The sequence below is a fragment of the Oreochromis aureus genome, linkage group 14 (assembly GCF_013358895.1).
Source record: "Oreochromis aureus strain Israel breed Guangdong linkage group 14, ZZ_aureus, whole genome shotgun sequence".
NCBI lineage: Eukaryota > Metazoa > Chordata > Actinopteri > Cichliformes > Cichlidae > Oreochromis > Oreochromis aureus.
The window spans coordinates 32,432,689-32,445,347 of NC_052955.1; positions in this window are offsets into that span (position 1 = coordinate 32,432,689).

Here is a 12,659-nt window from a genome sequence, read left to right on the forward strand (position 1 = left end):
AAGTGTTCATTTAACACTCAACAGTGTTATATTTAACACTCAACAGTGTGGACACATATAGACACTCTGTAGTGTTAATTTAACACTGGAGATTTTGCTGTACTAAGTCTGTTGGAACAGGTAGTGTCCACTAGTGAAATCCTGAGCTTCCTATCACTGGCTGGAGCAGCATCAAATAACCAGCTCGCAAAATAAAGCAAAAGAAAAACAAACCAACAAACTAGGGCTGTCAACTTTAACGCCGTCATCACGATTAAAAATTTTAACGCAATTAATCCATTTGGAGCACAGAATGACTCAAAATCCCTGAAATGTCTCTGTCAACGGATTTCTGACAGTTTGTCCATTTGTCCATTCTGCGCTCCAGATGGTTTGATTACGTTAAAAATTTGAATCACGTTAATCATGATGACAGCATTAACGTGTTAACCTTGAGAGCCCTACGACAAACGCAAAAACTGAAGACATTATGATATAGACTTATAATTTGCACCAATGTGTTTCTAAGTTCTATCACACACATATATGAGAAAAGTGAGCGCGAGTGCCCTCAGTGCTTGCTGCTGCTGCAGTGCTGAAGTCTCACACAAAACCTGTCGAAAGGGGAGGGGGCAGGCTGCTTCCAAATAGTGCACATTTCATTCATAATATTGTCAATACAAGCCCATTATGTATTAATTATTTTTCCTGGGTTGTGTGAAATCCCAGAAAAAAACCATACTGACAACATACTGTTGTCAGTATGGTTCTGACAACAGTTTTCACAATAACATATGATAATGTACAATCCTTAATATGTTTTGTGTGTGAGAGAGAGAGAGCAACAAATTTAAATGTGCATATGGCATTTAGGTGAGTTTTATGTTAGTAACTTTTATGTTAGTAATATTTCCATTATGACTTTATCTTTTTTATTCCATTATCTAGTGTTTTACCCTTCCCTTATTTTATTAAAGTCAGCATGGTCCTATCATTGTCTCCACTTCAGCTGGTCTAAGCAGGACTGCTTCAGGTGTTTCTTCAGTTTGTTGTTTTCTTGACTAAGTAAATTTCAAGCTATCTTTTAGCTTTGTGTTTTTGAGTACAGCACATATTAGTGACATTTTTTTCATATTTGTGTGTGTGTGTGTGTGTGTGTGTGTGTGTGTGTTAAATGTGGAAGAGTGGATCAGCACTGGTCTCTACCTCTCTCCTGGTAAGAGTGCCTACATGGTGATGCCAACTGAGATTATCAACAAGGAGTGGAAGGTGAAACCTACAAAATTGTATAATTTGAAGTTCTTTCTCCTTCTGATGACACTACATGTTCATGAAAACCTCAAGTGAAGTTTGCATGAATCCTTTTTACCCCTTATTAAACCCCGATTCTTTTGTCCCCATGATAGAACAGAGAAAACCCGACTCATAGTGGTCAAAACCAGAGGTGGGACCAAGTCATTGTTTTGCAAGTCTCAAGTAAGTCCCAAGTCTTTATCCTCAAGTCACAAGTCAAGTCTCAAGTAAAGTCAAGCAAGTCAGAGTCAAAGTCAAAAGTCAAAGTCAAAGTCAGTTTTATTTGTCAATTTCTTCAGATGTACTTGCCATACAAAGGAATTGAAATTATGTTTCACACTGTCCCATGCGTAGACATAGACAACAATAAAGTGCAGATGCACAACATTTAGGTAACATACAGGATATAACAAGACACGACCTACACATAACATATAATAAAGTGTTCCACAGTGCGCCCTGGAAAGTAGTGTACTAGTCTACTTGACGTAGTCCCAGGTTGTGGTTGGTAAGTGTTTTTGTTTTAATGCAGCATAAGACTGTAGCAGCAGTAATAGTAATATAAATAATATAAATAGTGCTAAAGAAAATACTAAAAATACTAAAAATATATAGCAGCAGGTGTGTGCAATTGTAATGCAGAGGTATTCAAGTCCCAAGTCAAGACAGACAACTTTCAAGTCAAGTCCCAAGTCCGAAACTTTGAATTTCAAGTCCTTTCAAGTCTTTTTTTTAACCCTCTGGGGTCCCGGGTATAATTGGCCGTTCTTGACTACTTTTGATTTTACTTCTGTATTTCACTTTTAAAATATGTTTTTCTTGCCTTGTTTGGTATCATTATTTACAGCACAACCTCAAATATCTGAAATTTGAGTTATTTTTTCATTTTGGTATACTATATTAGCACAGTTGATCTAAATTCAGACAAAAATTCAGAATCCGAGTAGAAAAAAGTTATATTTTTTACATGTTTAACGAATCATTTTCATAACTTGAAATGCAAATAGAAATTGTACATTTCTAAAAATTATGCACAAGTTTTGCAAACAACAAAGTTATATGGTACTATTTACCTAAAAATGCAGCCAAGGCCTCAGGCGTTTTTATATAACCATTTAAATCTATTTACAGAACAATCAGGTGTGCTGCATCAAATAAGAAGGCACACAAATTATTTGTGCCAGTCCAAAAAATGTAGTTTGTGTTCAGTATAAGACAGAGGAGAACACCACAGGCCTAAACCCTGCAGGTCTGACAACTGGAGGTGCAACAGTCCAGTTTTCTATGTGGGAACAGCGTTTACACTGGAATCTGCCTTTGACAGCTTTTTTAGATCAAATATGAAATTCAGCAGTATAACTGACACACAATACAAAACAATAACTACACAACAAACTAACTACAGCCTCCAAACACGCTAAACGTCACTAATGTCTCACATATGAAAACTCTCTCTCTCTTTCTTTCGCTCGCCCGCTTTCCGTCATGGGTGTCACTCCTAAAACTTCCCCTTCTCCCTAAACAACCAAGTGTCACATGTTGCCTTATCATTTTTTTGATTGGCTGACATGGTAAACTCTAACACCAATAGGGAAGGGGTGTTTTTCTTTTTTCACTCGCAAGTGGAGCGCGTATGCTAGGCTGTCTGTAGAAAACGCCGTTTTTGTCTAGCATCCCTGTTGAGAATAACCTTTGCAAATAAACAACAGCTAATAATATAAGATCAAAGTATTTTATTTGATGTATTGACATAAATGACAGAAGAAAAAGGCCATGTATAGCAGGACTACTCAATTACACACTAAGGTGGGCCAGATTTTCTAACCAAAAAAAAAAAATTTTCCCTGGCTCAGACATGCAAAAGTTAAACACGACCATACACTAATTGCAAATTAAACACAGTGAATTTGAATTGTGATGTGATGGTAAAATAAATATTTGTCAGTCTAAACTGGGTTAAATCTACGGGGTTAATGATGGGGAGGAGACGGAGAGAGACTGAGTACAGCTACAGAACCCACTTTCTGAAACGGACCCTGCTCACCATTCACCGACAATTCTGAGCTAACAAGTTGCATGTTATTCTTGGATGCGCTTGCAGGACCGGATTTAAAATAGCATGACAAACATATCATACCTGTTAAAGCCAAACAGTATCATCAACGTAGCCCGGAGAACATTTGCTAATAAGATGAAGTTAGCTAAGTCAGCTATTTCATCGTAGCAAAAAAAAAAAAAAGCACCACCTACCGTTCTTTATGCAACTTCAAATGTCGGACAAAGTTGGAAGTTGTTCCATCTCCGTCTGTGATTCTCTTCTTGCATGTTTTGCATATTGCATTTCGTTTTTTGTTGACTACTTCGTAGTTTATGTACCCGAAAGAAATTACTCTTGGGAGCATTTTTGGCTGGAGCATTTTTGTTCTTGTTTTTTTCAAATCTGGTTAATTTGATTGGCTGTGCTACAGCCCACGCTCACATACATACGGAGTGTGGTGAGTAGTGATGGTAAATTTGATTCTTTTTACTGAATCGAGTTTTAATGAGTCACTCACCAAAGTGAATCGGGTTTTTTGAGTCATTTGAGTCACTGAGTCAGTTGACCAGAGAGTGCAAAAAATGTACATTTTCACTCAAACTTAATTTGTTTCTCTTTTAATGTAAATCCTACTACTAAGATGAGTGATTCTTAAAGAAAACAACTATTTTATATAGCAAAAAAGAGCAAAAGAATTTCTAAATGGAACATTTCTTTTGTTTATTTTTATTTTATTAGTCTTTTCCTTACATGTGTCAAATATATATTTTCTCATCTAAATGTCCACTGAGCTGTGAGCCAGGGGGCGGTAGTGCACCTTAACATTGGTTGCCAACCAAGAAGAAGAAGAAGTAGCTGCGATCCAGGAGGGAGGGGGTGAGTGAGTGAGTGATTCGTTCGCTCTATGATTCAGCACAGGAGGGAGGGGGTTAGCGAGTCATGAGTGATTCGCTCGCTCTATGATTCAGCACAGGAGGGAGGGGGTTAGCGAGTCACGAGTGATTCGCTCGCTCTATGATTCAGCACAGGAGGGAGGGGGTTAGCAAGTCATGAGTGATTCGCTCGCTCTATGATTCAGCACAGGAGGGAGGGGGTTAGTGTGTCCTGAGTGATTTGCTTACGCTATGATTCAGCACAGGAGGGAGGGGGTTAGTGAGTCATGAGTGATTCGCTCGCTCGGATGACAAACAATTTAACTAAAACATCATGTCCATGCTAACTCTGGGTTTAGGATCCCCCAAAAAGCTTCAGACTGCTCAGTTTGATACATTTTTATATTTGTTTTTGACTCTGTGTGATGACAAAGAGAAGGGAAATCTTAACTATCATAATTACAGACTATCAGCAGAGGAACCACCTATGCACCTTCTGTTCAAACTCTGTTGATGAGGGGATACCAGAATTTCTAGGAAACAAAAAACAGAAACAAAGAAATGATGAGGAATATCAACTAAAGTGGAGACTACTGGAACAATCGCCTACAACAAGATCAAGATGGTCTGGCAGAGGGCGGGCTTCGGGAACTGACATGTGACATGTGTCAATTCCAGTAGGTGAAACAGGCAGGAAACTAAAATGTCATGTGTGTTATGTACTTTTCTTCTGTTAAGGCTGGATGCATGCAGGTTATCCCATCATGGCACACCATGACTCTGCCGCTAAACTAATTGATATTACAAAAGGATAACAACTGTGGGCCCATCCATGAGTTGGGACACAACCAACAGAGAAGCTGCTGGGAGTTCCCCACACACACCACGGAGTGTACATGCAACCTACGTTGGCGATCGTGGCTCAAGAGTTGGGAGTTCATCTTGTAATCGGAAGGTTGCCGGTTTGAGCCCCGGCTTGGACAGTCTTGGTCGTTGTGTCCTTGGGCAAGACACTTCACCCGTTGCTTACTGGTGGCGCCAGCCTCGCCTCTGTCAGTGCGCCCCAGGGTGGCTGTGGCTACAACGTAGCTTGCCATCACCTCTGTGTGAATGGGTGGATGACTGGATGTGTAAAGCGCTTTGGGGTCCTTAGGGACTAGTAAAGCGCTATATAAATACAGACCATTTACCTGTGGTCAGTGTATGTGCATGAAGAGGTGCTGGGTCTCAACAGAGCACAGGTAGAGTCTTTTTAGCAACTATCTCATTCCATGTTCTTTGGTGCAGGTACATGGTGATTTGACTTTAGCAAACCGACAGACTCAAGTAGAGGAGTACATCAAGGGAGGAAGGAAACTCAGTGACTGGACTGTGTGGGTTGTCCTGGAAACATATCTGCAGGTGAGAAATTATAGAGAAATTTTGCTTGGTCCACAGTAAAGAAAACACATGATATGAAAAAGACTGAAAGTCTCTAACTCCATTTGATCCAGTCACACTTAAAATCGACCAAGTGACCAATAAATCACTTAGGGGTAGAGTTAGGTTCAAGTTGTATTTTAGTCACATACCAAACAAGCATAATGTCAGAAATTACAAGATGATATCTTTCAAATCAAATCTCTTACATGCACTTTGCCTTCTATTAACAGAGTTTGATTTGGGTGTGCCATATAGGTGACAATTCCATATAGACTTAAGCTAACATTAAACGGTAAGAGGTTATGATGCTTTGGTCAAGAGATTATTACTCCCAACATAAAAGATAGCAAACAGTTTGAGTTGTTGTCATATCTACCTTCTCTGTAGCTCCAGAAAAAGTTTGGTTGGGATTCCTTTAAGAAGGCTTTTGCTGCGTACCACCACATGAGCAACTATCCTGATGACAATGACACAAAAATGAATCTGTATACTGAGACTTTCTCCCAGACTGTGGGGATGAACCTAACTGGCTTCTTCAAGGCCTGGCCCATCGAAACAGCCACTGAGGCAAAGTTGTCCCAGCTGCCTTCTTGGAATGACCACCCCATGACCCAGTACAAATGAACTGAATGGAACTGCAGACTAAAAAAGTCATTTTAGCTCTCCGCAGTGAAACTTCAGTTCATTAAATCAATCTTTTCATGACATTTATTTCAATGTTGCATTGAAATAAATGGGGGGGGTGGTGGTGGTAGCATTAGCTCGGGAGGTAGAGCAGGTCAGCTGCTGATCAGAAGGTTGGTGGTTCAATCCCTGTCTCCCCCAGTTTGCATGCCAAATATCCTTGGGCAAGATACTAACCCCGACTTGTTCTCCGATGTGTCCATCGGAGTATGAATGATAGTTAGAAAGCACTCACTGTATAGATAATAGTGTTTGTGTGAATGGGTATGTATGGGGTGAATGCGGCATGTTGGCTAGAGCGCTTTGAGTACTCCAGGAGAGTAGAAAAGTACTATATAAGAACCAGTCCATCCATATCCCATTTGAAAAGCGAATGTAGCGGCTTCTTTCACACTACATGCCAGAATCATTTACTCCAAATTGTTGACCTTCCAAATTAACTAGAAGATTTCTTAAATTTTAATTAGTGCTGTCTGTGTTAATCTCGTTAAAATGACATTAACGCCATAACCACATTAACGCTTAAAATCTCCGTCAGTAAGTTAACATAGATCGCCCCCATGCGTGGGGCTGCACAGTGCCAACGCATTGATGAGCTAACTGCGCAAATGCTGGATGATTAACGCGATCCGTGTTAATCATCCTGAAATAACCATGTAATACTTTCACTTTACTTTATGGTATTTTCTTGATGACTGTACCTGCAGCATTGGATAGAATACCCACTTTTTGCATCTTGACTGAGAATTAGTGCATACATGAAATGACAGAAGTGTAGTAATGCAAGTAATCTTGTTTGCTGCTGTAATTAGGTTTTGTTATGCTCATGTTATTTTGGCTGCAAGGAGAGCAAGGTAACAACAAAGAGCTGAAGTGTTAAAACACAATGAAACGTGTCACTGCAGCCACTGTCTGTTATTTTCAAACTTTGTTTTGTGACCTTGGATGTTTTTCCCAAGCTGTGCTGCAACATCCCCTTGTTTCTTAACTGAGTTCTTGGTAAGACCCAGTGGATGTTTTTCTTTGTTAATTAATTTTCATTTTTTGTATAGCCAATAAAGCTGCTTGTAACCATCGCTTGAACTGGAAATCTTCGACTGCAGTGTTTATCTTAACTTTAAAAAGGTGGCCACCTCTCTTCTTATCTCTTGTTATCGCTTATCTCATGGTCATAAGAAACTGTAGCTGTCTCCATTTTATGGGCAGGCACCATTGCCAGTTACTGAAGACTTTCACAGTAAACTAATAGTAGAGCAGTGTGCAAGACAAGCTGCCACTGGCTCAACTTTCACTGCTCTAAGATCAGTTACAATCTGCACTATGTGTGCATAGAGAGTTAGCAATAGCAATAGCAATTAATTTTGTATATATATATATATATATATATATATATATATATATAGCTGGATAGCGTAGTGCTTAGACTACACGCCTTTGGAGCAGAGGATCATAAGTTCGATTCCTGCCTGGGCGTCTGTATCCAGTAAGGGTCCTAAGGCTAGACCCCCTATGCTAAGCGAGCCTACCGCAGACATGAGCGAGACAGATAAATATGAAGGCATGCCGGCTCGGACGTCGCCCGGATCAACAAGGTCCGCGTCAGGTGTTGAGGAACCAGGGCACCCTGACGACAAGTGGGCTACTGGAACAAGAAGGCATCGGTGGGCAAGAGATGAAAACAGGGCGTTGTTGGAATGCTACTATGCAAGTAACCCTGGCGGAAGGGGTTACATGAATAGGATGAGGGGCCTATGGATTCTTCGATACCCAACATCCACAATGACGGCGAAACAACTAGTAGCTCAGTCAAAGGAGTTTGCAAAGAAAAGCGTCTGGACTTCTTTGAGTTGCTTGAAGACGTTTCACCTCTCATCCGAGAAGCTTCTTCAGTTCTAAGGTCAAAAGTCCCAGATTTAAACCCAGTGGGAGTATCCCCCCAAAGAGGGACAAAGGACCCCCTGGTGATCCTCTAATCACATGAGCCAAGGTGTGAAAGCGGGTGTGGTACTTAATCAGCCAGGGTTTCGGGTGAGCTCATTGTGAAACCTGGCCCCACCCTATCATGTGAATTCCTGAGGTCAGATGGCCCAGAATGTGAGTGGGCGTTAAGGCGTCTGGGGAGGGATCTCAAAACTGGATTATAGATGGCAGACAGTTGGTGTTGTAAACCACCGCCTCTGTTCAAAGATGGTCGCTCACAGTGGACATAGATGGCCTCTTTCACTCCTCTTTCAAACCATCTGTCCTCTCTGTCCAAAATGTGAACATTGGCATCCTCGAAAGAGTGACCTTTATCCTTAAGATGCAGATGGACTGCTGAGTCTTGTCCTGTGGAGGTAGCTCTTCTATGTTGTGCCATGCGCTTGTGAAGTGGCTGTTTGGTCTCTCCAATGTAGAGGTCTGGGCATTCCTCGCTGCACTGTACAGCATACACCACGTTGTTAAGTCTGTGTTTTGGAGTTTTGTCTTTCGGGTGAACCAGTTTCTGTCTGAGTGTGTTGCTGGGTCTGAAGTACACTGGGTTTCACAATGAGCTCACCCGAAACCCTGGCTGATTAGGTACCACACCCGCTTTCACACCTTGGCTCATGTGATTAGAGGATCACCAGGGGGTCCTTTGTCCCTCTTTGGGGGGATACTCCCACTGGGTTTAAATCTGGGACTCTCGGCCATTTGACCTTAGAACTGAAGAAGCTTCTCGGATGAGAGGTGAAACGTCTTCAAGCAACTCAAAGAAGTCCAGACGCTTTTCTTTGCAAACTCCTTTGACTACGATGACCTGGATGACTGAGAACCTTCACAGACAACTAGTAGCTCAGTGTTCCAACATTCGAAAGAAGGGACTGCTATCACAGCTAGAGATTGACGAGGTACAACATAAATGCTACGGCAAGGAGGAGTCAGGGCGCCAGGTCAGGGGGAGATATCATCACCCCCACCGAGATTGGGTACATAGCCCCAAGTGCGATAGGAGAAGGATCGTTGAGTGCGAGAGGAACTGACCTGAAAGATAGGATCATGGCCAAGCTTGAAACCTGGATCCCCGTGGCGGTTACCAAGATTACGTGAAGTACCCTCAGAAGGTCTGCTGGATGATGTTAATGCAGCACTACGGATGATACCTACAACCACGATTACCGACACTAACAAGCTGATCTACACTACGGCAGCAGTGATCAGTGAGATGCTTGGCTACAAGTTGAACAGCCACAAGGGGCAGTACCCTCCATGGAGAAGGAGGCTAGAGGGCAAGATCAAAGTAGCATGGAGGAGGTTAGCCAACTAACGGAGTTGCAGAAAGGCGCGACAAAGAAGGTGCATAAGAAATACAGCAAGCTGTCCATACCTGAGGCCCTGAAACTGCCAAGCAAAGACTCACAGCCTTGGCCAGCCGCTTGAGGAGGTACACCAGAGAGATAGAAGGCAGGAGAATAAACCAGCTGTTCTCCACAGAACCAGCAAAGGTGTACTCTCAGTGGCAAGGAACAATAACAGAACAGCACCACCAAGGCTGGAGACGGAGCAATACTGGAAGAGCATATGGGAGAAGGACGCAACCCATAACGGCAATGCTCAGTGGCTAGTGGATCTGAGGGCAGACCACAGCAACCTCCTGAACAGGGTCCAGTAACCATCACAGTGGCAGATATCCAAGAAAGGGTCTCCAGTATGAAGAGTTGGACAGCACCAGGGCCCGACATGGTTCACGCCTACTGGCTGAAGAAGCTGACTGCACTCCACGGCGTCTGGCAGCACAAATGAACCAGCTGCTAGTTAACGAGAGACACCCGGAATGGCTAACTGAAGGTCGGACGGTCCTGATCCCCAAGGACCCCAAGAAGGACCGGTCCCATCCAACTACCGACCAATAACCTGCCTCAGTACTACATGGAAGCTCCTGTCAGGCATCATATCGGCTAAGATGAGCGGGCACATGGGTCAATACATGAGCGGGGCACAGAAAGGGATTGGCAAGAATACCAGAGGCGCAAAACACCAGCTACTGGTGGACAGAACAGTCAGCCGAGACTGCAAGACCAGACTGACCAACCTGTGCACAGCCTGGATTGATTACAAGAAGGCATAGCACAAGTCACCATCAAGTGCGGGATCTACCAAGGAGATGCCCTGTCCCCACTGCTGTTCTGCATAGGCCTGAACCCCCTCAGTGAGATCATTAACAAGACTGGCTACGGATACCGACTACTTAAACGGAGCGGTTGTCAGCCACCTCCTGTACATGGATGACATCAAGCTGTATGCCAAGAGTGAGCGAGACATCGATTCACTGATCCACACTACCAGGCTATACAGCAATGACATCGGGATGTCATTCGGGCTGGAGAAGTGTAGTCGGATGGTAACAAAGAGAGGAAAGGTAGTCAGAACTGAGGGGATCGAACTACCAGAAGGCAACATTGCAGACATAGAGGACAGTTACAAGTACCTGGGGATCCGCAGAGGCGAATGGGAACCATGAAGAGGCCGCTAGAAAAGCTGCAACCACCAAGTACCTGCAGAGGGTCAGGCAAGTCCTGAGGAGTCAGCTGAGCGGTAAGAACAAGATCCGGGCTATCAACACCCACGCCCTGCCCATGATCAGGTACCCAGCTGGGGTAATAGGCTGGCCAAAGGAGGAGATAGAAGCCACTGACATAAAGACAAGAAAGCTCCTTACCATGCATGGAGGGTTTCACCCCAAGTCCAGCACCCTGAGGCTGTACGCTAAGCGGAAGGAAGGGGCCGAGGACTGGTGAGTGTCAGCACCACAGTCCAGGATGAGACAACGAACATCCAAGAATACATTGGGAAGATGGCCCCAACTGACCGAGTGCTCAGTGAATACCTCAGGCAGCAGAAACCCAAGAAAGAGGAGGAGACGAGGAACCATCATGGAAGGACAGGCCCCTGCACGGTATGTACCACCGGCAGATAGAGGAGGTGGCTGATATCCAGAAATCCTACCAGTGGCTGGACAAAGCTGGACTGAAAGACAGCACAGAGGCACTAATCATGGCAGCACAAGAACAAGCTCTGAGTACAAGATCCATAGAGGCTGGGGTCTATCACACCAGGCAAGACCCCAGGTGCAGGCTGTGTAAAGATGCCCCTGAGACAATCCAGCACATAACAGCAGGGTGCAAGATGCTAGCAGGCAAGGCATACATGGAGCGCCATAACCAAGTGGCCGGCATAGTGTACAGGAACATCTGTGCGAGTATAACCTGGAAGTCCCGAGGTCAAAATGGGAGATGCCCCAAGGGTGATGGAGAATGACCGAGCTAAGATCCTGTGGGACTTCCAGATACAGACGGACAAAATGGTGGTGGCTAACCAACCGGACATAGTGGTGGTAGACAAACAGGAGAAGACGGCCGTAGTGATCGATGTAGCGGTTCGAATGACAGCAATATCAGGAAGAAGGAACACGAGAAGCTGGAGAAATACCAAGGGCTCAGAGAAGAGCTCGAGAGGATGTGGAGGGTGAAGGTAACGGTGGTCCCCGTGGTAATCGGAGCACTAGGTGCGGTGACTCCCAAGCTAGGCGAGTGGCTCCAGCAGATCCCGGGAACAACATCGGAGATCTCTGTCCAGAAGAGCGCAGTCCTGGGAACAGCTAAGATACTGCGCAGGACCCTCAAGCTCCCAGGCCTCTGGTAGAGGACCCGAGCTTGAAGGATAAACCGCGTGCTGGGTGTTTTTTTTTTTTTTATATATATATATATATACATACACACACACACACACACACATATATATATATATACATATATGTATATATATATATACCGTGGCTCCTTAATAGGGCCGAGTCTGTGCATTGATTACAGAAGACTACACATACAAAAACAAAAACTGAAACTGTAATAAAATCTGATAATTCTTTGAGGGTCAATTTCTGTGAGAGTGGTCAATGTTTCCGATGGAGATTTTTCTCTTGTAGGATTGTTAAAGGATGTTCTTAAGTCAGATGTCCTCTTGTGTCTAAATGCCTTTTTCCACTTACAGCAGTCTCAAGTGAAACGCCAGCACTCTCCAAGTGTTGTCATCCTTCCCAAGAAGAGGAGGAGGACCAAGGTTGTCTGTCTCTTCTAGACTTTCTGCTGTGGTGCTAAATTGATAACAAATAAATGATAGATAAATGCCTTCCACCCCTCAGGCCTCCACCTCAGATGCAGACAACACGCTCACAAGACCATCAGCCACCATCCCTGATGCTGAACTGCCTCTGGTCTCAAATACAGCCCCCAACCTCCAACCTTCTACTGTTGCACCTCAGCCAGGCAGCCCTCTAAAGATCCACAACCCCTCAGTAGAAGAGTACCAGCAGGTGTACCATGAATGCTGAGGTCAGTTTGGATGAAAAGACA